This window comes from Schistocerca piceifrons, chromosome X (genome assembly GCF_021461385.2).
Source record: "Schistocerca piceifrons isolate TAMUIC-IGC-003096 chromosome X, iqSchPice1.1, whole genome shotgun sequence".
Lineage (NCBI taxonomy): Eukaryota > Metazoa > Arthropoda > Insecta > Orthoptera > Acrididae > Schistocerca > Schistocerca piceifrons.
The window spans coordinates 528,667,715-528,686,454 of record NC_060149.1 but is presented as its reverse complement, the minus strand read 5'-3'; the positions used below and the strand labels follow the sequence as shown (position 1 = coordinate 528,686,454).

Here is an 18,740-nt window from a genome sequence, read left to right as displayed (position 1 = left end):
ATCCCTCCCTGGCCACTCCTTGGGAGGAACATATGGCTAAAGAAGGCAGTGAAGTTTATTCACCTCGGTACCTCGTCTTTACGTGAGTTGATGGTGAATCATTTATGTCGACGAAGCCTCAGTTTTTTTGTGGAGCATTTAGAGGACAAGTTCGGGGAGATGGAGGGCTTGTCCAAAATGCGCTCTGGGTCAGTTCTAATCAAAACAGCATCCTCTGCCCAGTCATGGAGGTTGCTCGCTTGCGACAAGTTGGGGGATGCTTCAGTTACCATCACAGCCCCCTGAGTTTAAACATGGTCCAGGGTATTATATTCCACAGGGATCTTCTTCTGCAGTCAGACGATGAGCTGCACGCCAACCTAGAATGACGAGGTGTTCACTTCGTCCAGCACATCCATTGAGGTCCGAGGGACAATCAGGTAGCCACCGGTGCCTTCAACTTGGCCTTCAAGGGTGACGCCTTACCCAAAAAGGTCAAGGTGATGGTTTATCACTGTGATGTGAAGCCATATATCCCTCCTCCGATGTGGTGTTCTAAATGCTGGAAGTTTGGGCTTATGTCATCCCGCTGTACTTCCGGTGTCACGTGTTAAGATTGTGGACGTCCTTCGCATCCCAATACTCCATGTGCCCCGCCTCCCATCTGTGTTAACTGCGGAGAACACCATTCCCCTTGCTCTCCGGACTGTAGGATTTTCCAGAAAGAATGGAATATAAGACCCTGGGCTGCCTGACCTACACTGAGGCAAAGTGGAATTATGAGAGACTCCATCCTGTGCCAATGACATCCACCTACGCCCGCGATGCGACAACAGTTCTACCATCTCCCGCTTTGTCGCGTACAGTTAGCTCTCTGATCCATCAGAATCCACCTGGCCCCCTTGATGGTGGGGGACACTTCACTCCCTGTCGCTCCTGCTCCATCTACTTCAGGAGCAATACCCCCCACAACCATCGGGGACATCCGTTCCCATATCCCAGCCGGAGAAGCGTAAGTCTTCTTCGGCTCCTCTCGCCAGGAAGGGGTCCCTTGGGGCCCTCCCTTCCCAGGTTCTGACCAGTGGAAAAGCGGACACCCACCAGTGGCTGAAGCAACCACAGGACGCTGGTCGTAGGGCTTCACGGTCCTCGTCCGTCCCTGAGACTGACCCAGTTAAGCCCTCCCAGCCAGAACCACCGAAGGCACAGTGCGAAAAGCAGAAAAAGGAAAAGGCTCCCAAGAATCCAGACGTTGCTGTGTCACCCATCCCACCGCTTCCTACAAGCTCAGCGTCTGAGGATGAGGTAGAGATTCTGGCATGCGCTGTGGACCTAGATCTTGCTGGACCCTCGGACGCAATGGATATCACTCACACGGGTACTCAATCGGTGGCAGTGGGTGACCCAGCAGCTTAATCTGCCTTCCCAATCCCTCCACGCCTTTCTTAGCCATGGATAATGTAATCCTCCACTGCCATTCGCTGTTCTTCTGGGTCCCCTCGGCGGAGGACTGTGCCTGGTGGTCGCCTGAGATTGCTGAGGTGATTAAAGAACACAGGCAGGCGCTCCAGCATCACAAGCAGCATCCCTCATTGGAACACCTGATCGCCTTTAAAAGGCTCTGTGCACGGGCCCGCCGCATCATTTGCCAACACAAGCAGGAGTTCTGGGAAAGGTATGTCTCCACCATTGACCTCCATATATCTTCATCGCAGGTTTGGGCCAAGATAAGTGCCTCTATGGCTATCCGACCCCCGTCAGTGTCCCTGCGCTTTCACTGAATGGAGCAGTTTGTACTGACACCGACACAATTGCAAACTGCTTAGCAGAGCATTTTGCTCAGAGTTCTGCTTCTGCGAATTACCCACTGGCCTTCCGCTCCATGAAAGAGCGATTGGAACGTCGGAGCCTTTCATTTCACACGCGCTACCCTGAATCCTACGATGTTCTGTTCAGAGAGTAGGAACTCCAAGGTGCCCTTGCTGCTTGCCCTGATACGGCTCCCGGGCCAGATCACATCCACTGTCAGATGCTCAAACACCTCTCAGTGGACTGCCAGCGACGCCTCCTAGACCTTTATAACTGTATCTGGGTTGGGGGTGAGTTTCCGTCGCAATGGCGAGAAAGCACTGTAATCCCTGTTTTGAAACCTGGCAAGAACCCACTTGAGGTGGACAGCTACCGCCCCATTAGCCTCACCAACATTCTTTGCAAGTTCCTCGAACGCATGGTGAGCCAGCAGTTGAGTTGGGTACTCGAGTCTCGAGGCCTTCTGGCTCCGTCTCAATGTGGGTTCTGTAAGAGCCGCTCTGCCGCTGATAATCTGGTGATCCTGGAGTCTGCCATCCGTACGGCCTTTGTCCGCTGTCAGCACCTCGTCGCTGTGTTTTTTGACATGCAGAAGGCATACGATACGACATGGCGACATCATGTCCTCTCTGTGCTTCATGGTTGGGGTCTTCAGGGTCTGCTGCCGATGTCGCATTGTACCTTCCGCGTGCGAGTTGCGGCCCCCCATAGTTCCCCCCCAAGTTCAAGAGAACGGGGTACCGCAGGGATCTGTCTTAAGTATCTGCCTGTTTTTAATTGCAATTAATGGGCTTGCTGCGGCGGTGGGAACGTCTGTCTCAGCTTCCTTGTATGCTGACGACTTCTGCCTCTACTATAGCTCCATTGGCATTGCAGCTGCTGAACATCAGCTGCAGGGCGCTATCTGCAAGGCACATTCTTGGGCTGTAGCGCATGGCTTCCAGTTTTCGGCAGGCAAGACCTGTGTTATGCATTTCTGCCGGCGACGCACTGTTCACCCTGAGCCATGGCCTTATCTTGACGGTGAAGCTCTTGCTGTGGTGGAAATACATCGGTTTTTGGGTGTGGTTTTTGATGCTCGGTTGACTTGGCTCCCTCATATTTGGCAGTTTAAACAGATGTGGTGGCGGCATCTTAATGCTCTGCGATGCTTGAGCCACACCAGCTGGGGAGCTGACCGGTCTACCCTCTTACGGTTCTACCAGGCGTTAATTCAGTCCCATCTCGATTATGGGAGCCTGGCTTATGGTCCAGCACCCCCTTCTGCATTGCAGGTGCTGGACCCCATCCTTCGCAGCGGGATCAGACTTGCCACTGGAGCTTTCCGGACCAGCCCTGTGAACAGCATACTTGTGGAGGCAGGTGTCCCTACACTGTGGTTACGACGCCAACATTTACTGGCCGCTTATGCTACATGCGTTTGTAGCTTGCCTGGGCATCCCAATTATCATCTCCTGTTCCTCCAGTCTGTCATCCATCTCCCAGAACGTCGGCCCCGGTCGGGTTGTACGATCGCAGTTTGCATCAGAGTGCTTCTCTCCGGGCTTGGGGTTTTCCCTCTTTCACCTCTTTTCCGGGCCCCTCTGCGTACACCCCCGTGATGTGTGCCCTGCCCATGCCTTCGGCTCAAATTGGCACAGGGCCCGAAAGACTCGGTCCCTCCTGATGCCTTCCGCCGTCGCTTTCTTTCCATCCTTGCCATGTATCAGGGCTCTGGCGTTGTCTACACTGACGGTTCGATGGTTGCTGGTCGTGTCAGTTGTGCTCTCACTCTAGGGAACCATTACGAACACCACTCATTGCCGGCTGGCTGCAGCCTTTTTGACTGCTCAGCTGGTCGCCATCTCTCGTGCCCTACATCTATTCCGCAAGCCACCCAACGGTGTGTGGCAGAGGGCACTTTACGTGCCACTGTCATTACCTCCCTTTTCTGTTCCAGTCGCGTATGGTTCGCGGGAAGAACGACTGTCGGAAAGCCTCCGTGCGCGCTCGAATCTCTCTAATTTTACATTCGTGATCTCCTCGGGAGGTATAGGTAGGGGGAAGCAATATATTCGATACCTCATCCAGAAACGCACCCTCTCGAAATCTGGCGAGCAAGCCGCACTGCGATGCAGAGCGCCTCTCTTGCAGAGTCTGCCAATTGAGTTTGCTAAACATCTCCGTAACGCTATCACGGTTACCAATAACGAGTATATCTGCTCCTGCTCAGGTGAGTCCTTCGGTTTTCGAGCTATCGACCAGTGTTTCCCTTGCTCTCGTCTGGTGATGGCTATCCAGGAATTCTCCATGCTCTTGCCCGTTGCGGCTGCTCTGTGGCCTTTGTGTGGATTCCTGGTCATGTCGGCATCCCGGGCAATGAACGTATTGACATGCTGGCCAAACAGGCTGTTGGTTGGTTGGTTGGTTGTTTGAGGTTAAAGGGACCAAACAGCAAGGTCATCAGTCCCTTGTTTCAAATAGACTCCATTCTGCTAACGGGACATCTCAGAAAAGTCAGAACAATAAAACGGAAAAAGGGGAAACGTAAAAGGGCAGTCACGTTGTCAATAGTAAAAACAAATGAGGGAAGTTGGCAAGAGAACGAACCCAACACTATGCTGAAGCAGCACAGGCAAGACCACCTGTGACTTAAAAGGTACAACTGCTATAATGCAGAAAGTACATATGGGAATAGGAAAAACTAACCAAGCCTTAAAAAGAAGGGGTAAAAACAGAGTAAAAGGGAAAGAAAAGAGGATTCTGGTCAGGGAGGTGAATCAGGAATCTCTAAACACTGCCTACAGTGGGAGACACCCAAACACTCACCGCCCTGCCCCAACACCAGAGGGAGATTAAAAACTTTAAAACTGAGAATAAAAACCACTCTCCCGAAGGAAACCTAGAACCAGAGAGACCATCCGGGAATCGTCAGCCAACATCAAAGGTAAAGTGTGGGGGAGTCTGTACTTAGCACGCAGAGCCAAAAGAAGGGGGCATTCAACCAAAATGTGGGCCACTGACTGGAAGGCTCCACAACCACATAGCGGGGGTGGCTCATCACGCAAAAGGAAACCATGGGTCAGCCTGGTATGGCCAATGCGGAGACGACACAGTGTGGTCGCTTCCTTGCGAGAGAGGCGAAAGGAAGAACGCCATGGGCCTGGATTCACCTTAATGGCACGAAGTTTATTAGACAGTGGAGTAGCCTCCCAAGAATTGGCCCATGACTGTGCAAAGTGGGATTTGATGTGAAGCCGTAAATCCGCTGCAGGAGGGGTTACAGAAAACGGGGGGTAAGTAACTGCTCCCCCAGCCAAACAATCAGCGAGCTCATTACCCGGGATACCCACATGGCCCGGGACCCATAGGAAGTCAATGGAACAAGCAGCACGGTGAAGATCAGCGAGATGGTCATGGATGGCAGAGACCAAGGGATGGCGCGAAAAACACCGGTCAATAGCAAGAAGGCCACTCATCGAGTCCGTACATAACAAAACGCGGTTGTGTTGGGATTGTTTAATAAAGGTAAGGGCCCGGGAAATTGCCATCAATTCCGCAGTAAACACCCCACATGAGGGTGGCAGTAGATGATTTTCCGTTCCAACAAAGGACGTGAAGGCATACCCAACATGATCAGCAGATTTAGAGCCATCAGTGTAAAAAACAACAGCATCCCGAAACTCCCTTAAAATTTGGCGGAAAAAGGAACGGAACACCACCGGGGGGATGGAATCTTTCGGACCGCGGCGGAGATCCATCCGAATTCGAGGCCGAGGAACTAACCAAGGAGGGGTGGAGGGGAGGGAGCGAGGAAGACAGGACAAAGAAGGAAGCCGAAAATCACGGTTAAGAGACGCAAGGCGCAGCCCAACCGGTAAACCCGCCCGAGGGCGGGAGTCGGGCGGGCGACGTCCATGGTCTGGGAATAGGATAGAATAGGAAGGATGAGCGGGAGAAGAACGGATAGTAAGGGCATAAGACACCAGAAGCTGGGACCGCCGAACAGAAAGGGGGGGGGATCCCAGCTTCAACCAGGAGACTATCAACAGGGCTAGTAGGGAAGGCACCGGTGGCCAAACGGATACCACGATGGTGGACCGGATCCAGCACGTGCAGCGTGGAAGGTGCAGCTGAACCATAAACTTGACAACCATAGTCCAAACGTGACAGAACTAGAGCACGATAAAGACGGAGGAGGAGGGAACGGTCCGCACCCCAAGAGGAGTGGGCAAGGAAGCGAAGGACATTGAGTTTACGGAAACATCCTACCTTCAGGAGTCTGATATGGGGCAGCCAAGTGAGCTTGTTGTCGAAAAGAAGACCTAGGAAACGAAACTGTGGAACCACAGGCAATCTTTGCGCAGCGAGATAGAACTCTGGATCAGGGTGGACCGTAGTACGGCGACAGAAGTGGACCACCCGCGATTTTAAAGGAGAGAATTGAAACCCGTGTGAGAGGGTCCATGCAGAGGCACGCCGTATAGCCACCTGGAGCTGCCGTTCTGCAGATGGCATCGAGGAGGAACTAACCCAAATGCAGAAATCATCCACATACAGGGCAGGGGCGACCAAGGGACCGACAGAGGCCACAAGTCCATCGATAGCAATGAGGAAAAGAAGGACACTCAAGACAGAACCCTGTGGGATGCCTGTCTCCTGGGTCCGTGGAGAACTAAAAGCAGTGCCAACTCGAACTCTGAATGACCGATGGATCAGGAACTGGCGGATAAAAATCGGGAGTGGGCCCCGAAGACCCCACTGATGAAGGGTAAGTAAGATGTGATGGCGCCAGGCCGTGTCATAGGCCTTGCGAAGGTCAAAAAACACTGCAACCAAATGGCGGCGCTGGGAAAAAGCCTGCCGAACTGCGGATTCCAAGCGAAGTAAATGATCAATTGGAGATCGTCCCTCTCGAAAGCCACACTGGTAAGGGGACAATAGATCCCGAGATTCGAGAACCCATGTGAGCCGACGGGCTACCAGCCGTTCAAGTAACTTACAACCAACATTGGTCAAACTAATTGGCCGATAGCTGTCAACAGATAGGGGGTTCTGACCAGGCTTAAGGACAGGAACCACAATGCTATCCCTCCACTGAGAAGGGAAGTCACCCTGGAGCCAGATACGGTTAAACACCCGAAGAAGATGGTGCCGTTGTGGAGCACTGAGATGTTGAAGCAGCTGGTTATGAATGGAATCTGGGCCAGGGGCCGTATCGTGAGAAGAAGATAGAGCAGAAAGAAATTCCCATTCAGTGAAAGGTTCGTTGTAAGATTCTGACTCACAAGTGGTGAAACATAAGGTGACAGCTTCAGCCTGCTGTTTTTGATGAAGGAAAGCAGCTGGATAGGAGGCCGACGCTGATGCCACTGCAAAATGGGTCGCAAGATGTTCTGCGAGAACTAATGGGTCCGTACAAATGCCATCTGGGAGGTGAAGGCCTGGGAGGGTGGACTGCCGATGGCAACCTTGGAGAGAGCGAAGTGTAGCCCATACCCGTGACAGAGGGACAGTGGAACCAAGGGAAGGAACGAATCGTTCCCAACATATCCGCTTGCTCTGTTTGATTAAATAATGGGCTTTAGCGCGAAGGCGCTTGAAGGTAGAAAGGCTGGCTACAGATGGGTGCCTCTTAAAGTGTTGCAAAGCTCGACGGCGATCACAGATGGCGATGGCAATGGCCGTACTCCACCACGGGACTTGCCGACGACGAAATTGTCCAGATGAGCGCGGGACAGCAAGGTTAGCAGCGCGAACAATCGCGTCAGACACGTCACGTAGGACGTCATCAATACAACCCGACAAAGAGGGAGAAAACTCGACCTGTGCAGTATATAGAGGCCAATCGGCGCGGTGGAAAGACCAACGAGGTAACCTCTCCATCGGGGAGCGGGAAGGGAGCGTGATAATCAATGGGAAATGGTCACTATCACAAAGGTCGTCGTGTGGCGACCAGTGTAATGAAGGGAGGAGAGAGGGAGAAGAAAGAGAAAGATCAATGGCAGAAAAGGTACCATGACCAGCACTGAAATGAGTAGGGGAGCCATCATTAAGAAGGCACAGGTCGTGGTCTGCAATAAATTGGTCTGTAAGAAGACCTCGTCTAGATGGAAAGGCACTGCCCCACAAAGGATGATGAGCATTAAAATCCCCAAGGAGGAGGAAGGGAGGAGGAAGTTGCTGAAGAAGGGTGGTTAAGGCAGCAGGTGTAAGAGTCCTGTCAGGAGGGAGATAAAGATTGCATACTGTGACTGCAGAGTCTAAGTGGACCCTACAGGCTGTTGGTGCACCAGCCTTATCGATTGGGCTTTCGGAGAGTAACCTCAGGGCAGTTTTGTGGCAGAATGTACTTCGCACCTGGGGTGAAGAATGGCGCACCCTGCCTTCACCAAATAAACTTTGGGCCATCAAGGAGGCTAGTGGTGCGTGGCACTCCTCCTTGTAGGTCTCTCGCAAGAAGTCTGTTGTCCTCTGCCAGCTGCACATAGGGCACACCCGGATGATGCACAGCCACTTAATGCGCCGTGAGGACCCACCTCTGTCGCTGTGAATCCGCTTTGATGGTGGTCCACATTTTGTTGGCCTGTCCCCTTTCAGCTGTGCTCAAGCAGACGTTTGCACCGCCTGACACACTCCCTGCCCTTTTAACAGATGACACTGCCATGGCAGGCTTAGTTTTGCGTTTTATTCGGGCAGGGGGCTTTTATCACTTAATCTGAGTGTTTGTCTTTTTTTTGTTTTAAGTCTGGCCTTTGGCCTACGATTTTATTATTTTTTTAGTGTGTTTCTAGGTGGTTGGCTTTTCCTTTTTTGTCTCTATGGTCGGCCAACCACTGTCACACTCTGTGTGATTTTAATTCCTTTTGTCTGGTCTCTGTCTGAGTCTTTCTTGTCCTGTGCCGTCTGTTGTCATCTCCATTGTTCGTTTTTATTCTGTGTGGGTGTTTGACGTTTTGGAAAAAGGGATCGATGACCATAGCAGTCTGGTCCCTTCAGTCCCACAAACCAACCAACCCAATCTACTAATTGGTTTTTCTTGTTTCAGGTGATATTGACTTGGGAGAAGAATGGCTGATGAAGCCAATTACATCCTGGAACAATGAATCGTTAACGGATTTCATGAACAACTGCACCCTGGGAAAAAGTTGCTTCACAAGCCATCACGGGAAATTAACATCCCATTAACGAGTTTACAACGACATATGCAAACAGATTTCAACCTCCATTATACGCACCATGAACCTTGAGTCCGCGGTTTTAACTTCAGTTCAACAATGAATTAAGAATTCAACATTTCCATTTGTACCTTTTTCTACCTTCTCCCCCTTCCTTAACGAATCACTGGCAACAATTGCAGTCGTTATTGTCTGAAGCAGCAAACTGAGGTGCAGGTTGCCAGTCCACGCACATGCAACCTTGTGAATGTATTGTCATCAGCTCTTCTGTACATAGTGTATTGCAGGTAAACAAGTTTTTTTCCTAGTAATATTACAAAATATAAATAATAACAACATTTGTGAAAGTTGTATATTTATTTCTTTACGTAGAAAATATAGTTGTCCTTGTAATATAGTTATGAACTTTTTCAATGACTGACATTGATTGCTAGGAGAAGTTTCACTTTTTAATATTTTCAGAAGAGTGGTGGATGATAAGCAGTTGTTGAAATGGCTGGATGAAGAGTTGGCTAACAAAGATTGTAGTGATGGAGAGTCAATCTTCGAAACTGATCACAATTCTGAAAGTGAGCAGTTTCTGGACATAAATGACATTATCGATAAATTTGACTCACATGTTGGGAAAGGTGGTATGCAGGGCAGTCATCGACCTCTGATTCAAAACAGGTGGGTAAGAAAAGCTCATCATAATACAGGGTGATTCAAAAAGAAAGAAACATAATATAACCTTCTGTTATACATCATTACAAAGAGTATTTAAAAAGGTTTTTTTCACTCAAAAACAAGTTCAGAGATGTTCAATATGGCCCCCTCCAGACACACGAGCAATGTCAACCCGCTACTCCAACTCGTTCCACACTCTCTGTAGCATATCAGGCGTAACAGTTTGGATAGCTGCTGTTATTTCTCGTTTCAAATCATCAATGGTGGCTGGGAGAGGTGGCCGAAACACCATATCCTTAACATACCCCCATAAGAAAAAATCGCAGGGGGTAAGATCAGGGCTTCTTGGAGGCCAGTGATGAAGTGCTCTGTCACGGGCTGCCTGGCGGCCGATCCATCGCCTCGGGTAGTTGACGTTCAGGTAGTTACGGACAGATAAGTGCCAATGTGGTGGCGCTCCATCCTGCTGAAATATGAATTGTTGTGCTTCTTGTTCGAGCTGAGGGAACAGCCAATTCTCTAACATCTCCAGATACTGTAGTCCAGTTACAGTAGCACCTTCGAAGAAAAAGGGACCAAAAACTTTATTGGCTGAAATGACGAACAAATGTACAACTAAATGAAACTTTATAGCTCCCTTAATTCGCCGACAGATAGTGCTTAGCTCTGCCTTTCGTCGTTGCAGAGTTTTAAATTCCTAAAGTTGTGGTATTCTTTTTGAATCACCCTGTATTGTCAAGCATTTACTGGAAGTCATAGGTGCAGCAAAAAAACACAGTGTCCAATTGATTGTTTACAGCTTTTCTTCAAAGATGATATCTTAGAAGAAATTGTTCACTGTACTAATATTTACATATATACCATTCATTGTAAATATTCCAAAGAAAGGGATGCAGCAGACACTAACATTACAGAAATCAAGGCTTCTTTGGGACTTCTTTTCATTTCTTTACTAGGTCTTTGGGCTGCAGATGGTACTGGAATGGAGTACTTTAGACTTTCAATGGGCATAAATCATTTCAATTTCTTGCTGACGGGCCTAAGATTTGATGTCGGAAACAGAGCTCACCAGAAGGAAACAGACAAATTAGCCGCTGTGTGATTCTGGATCAATCAGTTCGATGAAAACTGCAAGAAATGTTACAGTTTATCAGAACAAATTACAGTGGATGAAATTCTGGATGCATTTTTGGGGAGATGCGGATTTATACAATACATTCTATCAACACCAGCAAAATAAAGTATAAAAATGTTTTCGCTGACTGATGCGAAGATGTTTTATGCATGTCATTTAGAAATATACTGTAGAAAACAGATGGCTATCCTATATTTCTGTGAAAACACACGTAATGCAATTGTCAAAGACTGGTGAAATGCGTATCTGGCAGATAAGTAATATATGATAACTGGTTCACATCAATCCCACTTGCGATTGACTTGGAAAATGACAAGCTGACAATGGTGGGAACAATTTGAAAGAATTAGAAAGTCCGCCATTTCTGACAGTAGCAAAAGATCATCCTCTGGAATCTAGCATTTTTACATTTAGGAAGAATATGACACTTGTTTCTCATAAGCCTAAGAAAGACAAAGTTGTCCTGGCACTATCTATGTCACATGATGGCAACAGTATTGACACAGATTTGGAAAAGTCCAAGCCAGAAATGGTCGATGAGACAAAATGTATGTATTCTGTGACAAGAATTACTAAAAGATGGACTTCTATAATTTTTTCCTCTCTTTTGAATATTGCTGAAATCAATGGATATGTAATTTACAAGAGTGTTTCAAACTCAGTCGTTCCCAGAATACATTCTCCGAAAGTTCTTGCCAAAGAATTGTTGCATGATTATTTGTCAATGGAAGTAACTCAACTAAATACTCCGACAAGCATCAAAACTGTATCATGGAAATTTTGGGTTTACCAAAACCAGAATTCACTCAAAGAGCTCCACAAGCAACTATTTGAGGACGATGCAACTCCTGTGATAGGAAGAAAAACAGGCCAACAAGATTTTGTTGCAAGCTGTACAGAAAATGTGTGTGCCTGGAACATGTCGCAGCATACCTGTGCAGTCAGTGTGGTGACAACTATGGTGAATGATTTGCCTGAAATACACAGCATGCCATAAAGTACCAATTTTCTGAAAAAATTGTGAACTTTTTTCTGAAAATATCTGTTGCTTAATATTCACTCACAAAGACAGGGAAAAAACAGAATGTACGATAATTTCAGTAATTATGCCAAATGTTATTTTAGGTTTAGGGCTAAACTACAACTCAACCTATTTTTTTACAGTATTGATGCTCAAATACATAGTGTTCATGAATTCAGTGCTTTATTTACATTATCCACATTCAAACAAATTATATTTCCTAACAAAACTATTAAAATTATTTGTCAAACCAGTTTTAAATGTAATGCTGACTTGGTCCATATGCATGTAATTGTGTTAAAATGATTGCATGTGTAGTGGAGGGTTAAACCTAAAACCGTTCAGATCCTTGTTTGGGAATGAGCTGAGTGGCCATTGCTGCAATGAATATCACTTCACATCTGGGGGCGAAAAATTTTGTGCCATTTATGACGGATCACACACAGATCACTTGAAGTAAACAGTGGCAATCTGATGTACACCCTCCTCACATCAGATCCATGCTGTTAAAAGACCTTTTCGCATGAATGTAAGCACTGTTAAGGGGATGTAATGGTACTTTTGGAACAGCCTGTACAATGTAGAAAATAAAAACAGGGAAGAGAGTGTGAGGAGTGGAGTAGGAACAGCTGATAAGTATTCAGTGTTCATCTACTGGATTATTAATAACTTAAGTGTGTACTGGTGTTTGATAGTACATTGTAACCTGAAAATGAAGTGCAGCATGTTTCATAACTCGTTTTTTTTAATAATTTTTCAGGTATATATGCCAGCTTTGTTGTACTTCCAGAAGCTAGAATTTCTAGGCAAGCATTATACAGGGGGTTACAAAAAGGTACAGCCAAACTTTCAGGAAACATTCCTCACACACAAATAAAGAAAAGATGTTATGTGGACATGTGTCCGGAAACGCTTAATTTCCATGTTAGAGCTCATTTTAGTTTCGTCAGTACGTACTGTACTTCCTCGATTCACCGCCAGTTGGCCCAATTGAAGGAAGGTAATGTTGACTTCGGTGCTTGTATTGACATGCGACTCATTGCTCTACAGTACTAGCATCAAGCACATCAGTACATAGCATCAACAGGTTAATGTTCATCATGAACGTGGTTTTGCAGTCAGTGCAATGTTTACAAATGCGGAGTTGGCAGATGCCCATTTGATGTATGGATTAGCACGTGGCAATAGCCGTGGCGCGGTACGTTTGTATCGAGACAGATTTCCAGAACGAAGGTGTCCCGACAGGAAGACGTTCGAAGCAATTGTTCGGCGTCTTAGGGAGCACGGAAAATTCCAGCCTATGACTCGCGACTGGGGAAGACCTAGAACGACGAGGACACCTGCAATGGACGAGGCAATTCTTCGTGCAGTTGACGATAACCCTATTGTCAGCGTCTGAGAAGTTGCTGCTGTACAAGGTAACGTTGACCACGTCACTGTATGGAGAGTGCTACAGGAGAACCAGTTGTTTCCATACCATGTACAGCGTGTGCAGGCACTATCAGTAGCTGATTGGCCTCCACGGGTACACTTCTGCGAATGGTTCATCCAACAATGTATCAATCCTCATTTCAGTGCAAATGTTCTCTTTACGGATGAGACTTCATTCCAACGTGATCAAATTGTAAATTTTCACAGTCAACATGTGTGGGCTACTGAGAATCCGCACGCAATTGTGCAATCACATCATCAACACAGATTTTCTGTGAACATTTGGGCAGGCATTGTTGGTAATGTCTTGATTGGGCCCCATGTTCTTCCACCTACACTCAATGGAGCACGTTATCATGATTTCATACGGGATACTCTACCTGTGCTGCTAGAACATGTGCCTTTACAAGTACGACACAACATGTGGTTCATGCACGATGGAGCTCCTGCACATTTCAGTCGAAGTGTTCGAACGCTTCTCAACAACAGATTCGGTGACTGATGGATTGGTAGAGGCGGACCAATTCCATGGCCTCCACACTCTCCTGACCTCAACCCTCTTGACTTTCATTTATGGGGGCATTTGAGAGCTCTTGTCTACGCAACCCCGGTGCCAAATGTAGAGACTCTTCGTGCTCGTATTGTGGACGGCTGTGATACAATACGCCATTCTCGAGGGCTGCATCAGGGATTCCATGTGACGGAGGGTGGATGCATGTATCCTCGCTAACGGAGGACATTTTGAACATTTCCTGTAACAAAGTGTTTGAAGTCACGCTGGTACGTTCTGTTGCTGTGTGTTTCCATTCCATGATTAATGTGATTTGAAGAGAAGTAATAAATGAGCTCTTAACATGGAAAGTAAGCGTTTCCGGACACATGTCCACATAACATATTTTCTTTCGTTGTGTGTGAGGAATGTTTCCTGGAAGTTTGGCCGTACCTTTTTGTAACACCCTGTATACCATGTAATAGTGTGACAATACCATTATCGTCATCCTGACCATCAATGGATCACAGTTACAGTTTTCAGGTTTGTGCACATTTACTTAAAACCCATTTTGTCCTAGTGTTCTGTATTCTGAAAACCAATGTTAGTTGCATGGAAATATTTTTTTATTATTTTTGTTGTCATCTTCTAATTGCTGATTATGTGTGGCCTTTCTAAATAAACGTCTTGCTTAGTGTGTACCGGTACTTTGCTATGCATTCTACCAGCAGCACAGTGGTTAAATTTACACAGTAACATCATAGATAGGGTTCCCATCTGTCCCGATATATCGGGACTGTCACTGTTATGGACCTTCTTATCCCAACATCTCAACAAGACCGAATTTTGTCTTGATTTTGCAAAATACTGAACTTAAGTAATGCCATCTGTTAGTGCAACATGTAAATGCAGCCTCAGTTTTGTGTCAACAAGTTTATGTTGGCAAGATCATCTCGCACATGGCACTGTATGTTGCGTATCCTGTATCGAAGATGCAAGTACCTTCGAGATCTAGCGCCATCATTCAAGAAAATACCAGACTTCTCCAGTAGTACAGGGCTGGAACTATATAAGCAGTGCCACACACAAGAATTGGGCAGTTCCCATTTGAAGAGTGATGTGATAAGATAATTCTTCTTAAACATAATATGAACAACAAGTGTAAGTTAGTAATGTTTGAAGTGTTTACTGTTGGGTATATAGGGTGTGAGGTGTACTTAGATGACTGAAGTGTTATTGTCAACTGCTTACCGTTTAATAAACGTATCTTATCAGAGCGTACGAAAATGCTAAGGATGGAAAGAGAAAGTGTCACTTTTCAGATGACTACACAAAAGAGTCATCTTTTGTCAAGAAAGGATGTATGTATCAGGAAGCATTGTATAAGATTTGTAGCTGTTTCACCTCAGTAACTCAACTGAGGTAAGGCGGATGTTAGGCATCACATCTCTGTGAATCAAACAAAGAATCATCAAAGCCTACTTCTACATTCATAATTAAAAAAGCATTACTTGTTGCTGTTGCAGGGCTAACAACAGCTGTTGTCAAGCATCATCAATTTTATAGTACTCTTGACTGTACTGTAAAACTGAATGCTGTTGACGACAAAGCCACCACAAAACAGTCTACAACAAGGACCAAAGCTACAGTAATAGTCAAAAATATTCTCACACCACACTGTGTGCCCGAATGCGTAACACAGTTGCAAGGAGTTTCATTTTTCAGATTAGGCACTGACACATCAAATCACAAGACTGAAAAGATGTTTCCTTTAGTTGTTCGATACTTTACTGAAACTGACAAAGTCCAACTGAAGGTATTGTAGTTTGGTTAGCTGAATAATGAAACATTGGAGACAGTTGCAAAGTTTGGTCTAGACACTTTAAGACAACTGCAAATTCCATTAGATAAATTACTTGCTTTTGTGGAGACAATACCAATGCCAACTACGGAGTGCTTCACACACCGCCAGTGGAATTTGTTTCACCAAATTAAAAAATAACTAGGAAAAATGTAGAAGGAATTGGATGCCCTGCCGATATTCTCCATAATACTATGTCAAGTACTGCTGGAGTCTTACCTCTGCACATTGGATTTGCAGCTCGTGGTCTAGTGTCTAGCGGTGCTACCTCAGGATCGCGGGGTCCCGCATTCAATTCCCGGCCGGGTTGGGGATTTTCTCTCCTGGAGACTGGGTGTTTGTGTTGTCATCATCATCATCATCATCATCATCATCATCTCCACATTGGAATAATCGTCATGAATTTTTCAATATACATGGTAAGGACAGAGAAGCTGAAAGGGTTCTGCTTATACATTGATGTCAATCATCACTCTCTTCTATCTCACTTAAAAGCAAGATGGCTGTCATTAATGCCACAGTTGAGAGAATTCTTAAGCTTTGGATTTAATAAATAGATCAAGTATTTGGTTGGATGAAGCTATCTGAAACTCTAGTTTGGGTAATCATTGAAAATGCTGTTATGTACCTGACTAAAAATGGTGTGAAGATTTCAGGCGACAGTTGTTTTCAGGAATATATGTATATGAAGAGCTTTTTAGAAGCTAAGCAGGAGTTGGAAGAATGGTAGTCTAAACACTCTGTGGAAGAAGGGAGATTTACTTTCTTAAGGAAACTGAAACTCTTGAATGTAAATACTAGCTGCCAGAATTATGAGAGTATTTGTTTTCTATTCGCGCACACGACGCCACTGTGGAAAGAGTATTTTTGCTGATGTCAGCCCAGTGACTTGATGAAAGAAGTTGACTGCTGCCAGGGACTGTGGAATCAATCTTACAGTGCCAGTTTAACTACTAGCTGACTTGCGTGGAATTTTATAAATATGGAAATGTAAAAAAGACTTGCTGAAAAAGGTGATATCTTCAGAAAAATATGGCGTACCACCTACTTCTGCTGCAACAAGTTCCATGTAATTGTGTTCTAAATAAAAAGTAATTATATTAACTAAAATTTTTACTTTTGTCTTACACCTCCATCTCAGTGTCCATACAAGGTCCCACATAGATATGGCAACCCTAGCCGTACATAATATCTAATTAAAACATTTTGTAGCTTTAATTCAAAAAGAATGCAATAGTGAGGATGGGAACATTACTTTCTCAAGAAATTTCACCTTAAAATGTGAATCTGCACTTACGTAAAAGTGAGGGCTTCATTTTTCATTTCTACTGTGTGTGTGTGTGTGTGTGTGTGTGTGTGTGTGTGTGTGTGTGTGTGTGTGTCCATCTCCATACTTCTTAAAATCCAGATTGGATATCCTCCCAGGCAACATATGTTATCCATCCAAATGCATTTTTCCCTCTGTTTTTAATACTAATACTGCTTACTGCTAAAAGTGTACATTTATTGTCACATGCTTATAAAAGCAATTTTTGTTTACACCAACACAAAACACAAAGCTAGATACTTTTATCTAAGTCATTGTTTTATATATTTCATATAGATGAAAGCTCAAATGAGAATGATGCTGTGGGACCTTCCACAGGTAGTGGAATACATATCACAGAGCAGAGTGATACAGACTTTGCAGAAGAAACAGACTTGGTAGTTGAAGAACCGTCACAAGCAACATCATTGAGTGCAAACAGAGAGTACTACATCAAGATATGCTGCACCAAGGAAAATAAAGTGAAGTGAAAAAGGGAGCTGTTAAAGAGCCCTTCAGTTGATTGCTGAAAGACTGCAGTCCAATACTAATGTTGATGCAGATACATTTGTTAAAGATTTGGTGTAGAAATGAAAGCCATTAAAATCCATGAAATGAGGATGATGATTAACTGCAAATACTAAAACTTGTGTATGATGCTGTAGTCAGTCAATAAACATGGAAATTTCATATGCTTTTTGGTTTTATTTTTCCCTGGAAATACACAAAATCCTTATTACCTTCTGAGAGATCCAAATGTATTCATATAATGCGTGGCTTTTCAAAAATGACTGTCACCTGTGGTAATGTACCTTTGTGTTGTCAAATTGCATTAAATCTTGTCACTCAGAAGAACTGTGTGGTATGGTGTGGGTTTTGTCATATCTCGATCATTATTAATGAGTACAGCTGCATCAAGACATACTTTCTTGTATTTGTCCATCACTGGTGTCAGTTGCACTATAAAACTTCAAGTGATACATGTTAAACTAGTGTTGAGAAATGATGTATCATTTAAGTACCATATGTATGGGACCTGCACAAGTGAAATAAGATAGCTGCATGATTTGTGTATGTACACGCAACAGTATTGTTGGCAGTGTAGTTTTTGAAAGGTAAATCAGTACACAAGAGAAATAAATTGTGGCTCTAAGATTTGTGTGTACTCGCTCAACTCCCACTTACTGTGTAGATTTTTAAAAGGGAGATAGGCTACTGTAAGTTACGTAGTTGCTAGTGTATTAGAGAAACCTCAGTGAGTATGGTTGTTATACATTTCAAACCCACTTCACAACATTGTTGCACATGAATTGCTTTGAAGTCATAAGTGATTACTGTAGATTTCAGCCTCAGTACTGTACATTAGATAAACATTTTATACATGAGTAACATCAGTACCTAGAGGCAGTATCCAGCCTTCTGTTTTTGTAATCTTCATAACCAGTGGCACCAACAAATAATTAATAATGCTGTTATTATTATCAGCATTTGCAACAGTAAATAACTGTTAACACAATACATAGTAAAACAATGATAAACTTAAGATTCTGAATGCTGCTAAGAAGTTCTTTTTGTCTTACACTGCAAAAGAAGTACATGTAACTTTAACCCAAGACATTACTGCCTGTCTATATACTGGTTGGTTAGTTACTTGCATGTTCCACGGAATATCTGTGCAACAAATTATGATGTAGAACGAATCTTTTTGCATACACACTACAAATTCATTTTTAAATATGACTACATGCTGAACATTTATAAAGTTTGTTTTTAAGTAGTTACAGATGAGAGTTAGTAATACCCACTCTCTATCTTTTACATATTAATGTAGTATAGGAGTTAAGGAAAACTTCAGTTTGGTTTCAAATTTTACTTTTTACGTCAC

At 44.9% G+C, this 18,740-nt stretch overlaps 2 long non-coding RNA genes across 2 annotated transcripts in view; both read left to right on the top strand.

The window, feature by feature from the left end:
- The window catches only part of LOC124723054, a 36,040-nt gene extending 23,331 nt beyond the window's left edge, over positions 1–12,709 (top strand). The window contains exons 2-4 of the long non-coding RNA XR_007006489.1: positions 8,816–9,232; positions 9,408–9,614; positions 12,528–12,709. This is a non-coding gene — a long non-coding RNA (uncharacterized LOC124723054). The remainder of the gene's footprint in view (positions 1–8,815; positions 9,233–9,407; positions 9,615–12,527) is intronic.
- Positions 12,710–14,040: 1,331 nt separating this feature from the next.
- On the top strand, positions 14,041–17,547 carry LOC124723053. The gene is made up of 2 exons (XR_007006488.1): positions 14,041–14,231; positions 17,153–17,547. It is a non-coding gene; the product is annotated as an uncharacterized LOC124723053 (long non-coding RNA).
- Positions 17,548–18,740: the final 1,193 nt, after the last annotated feature.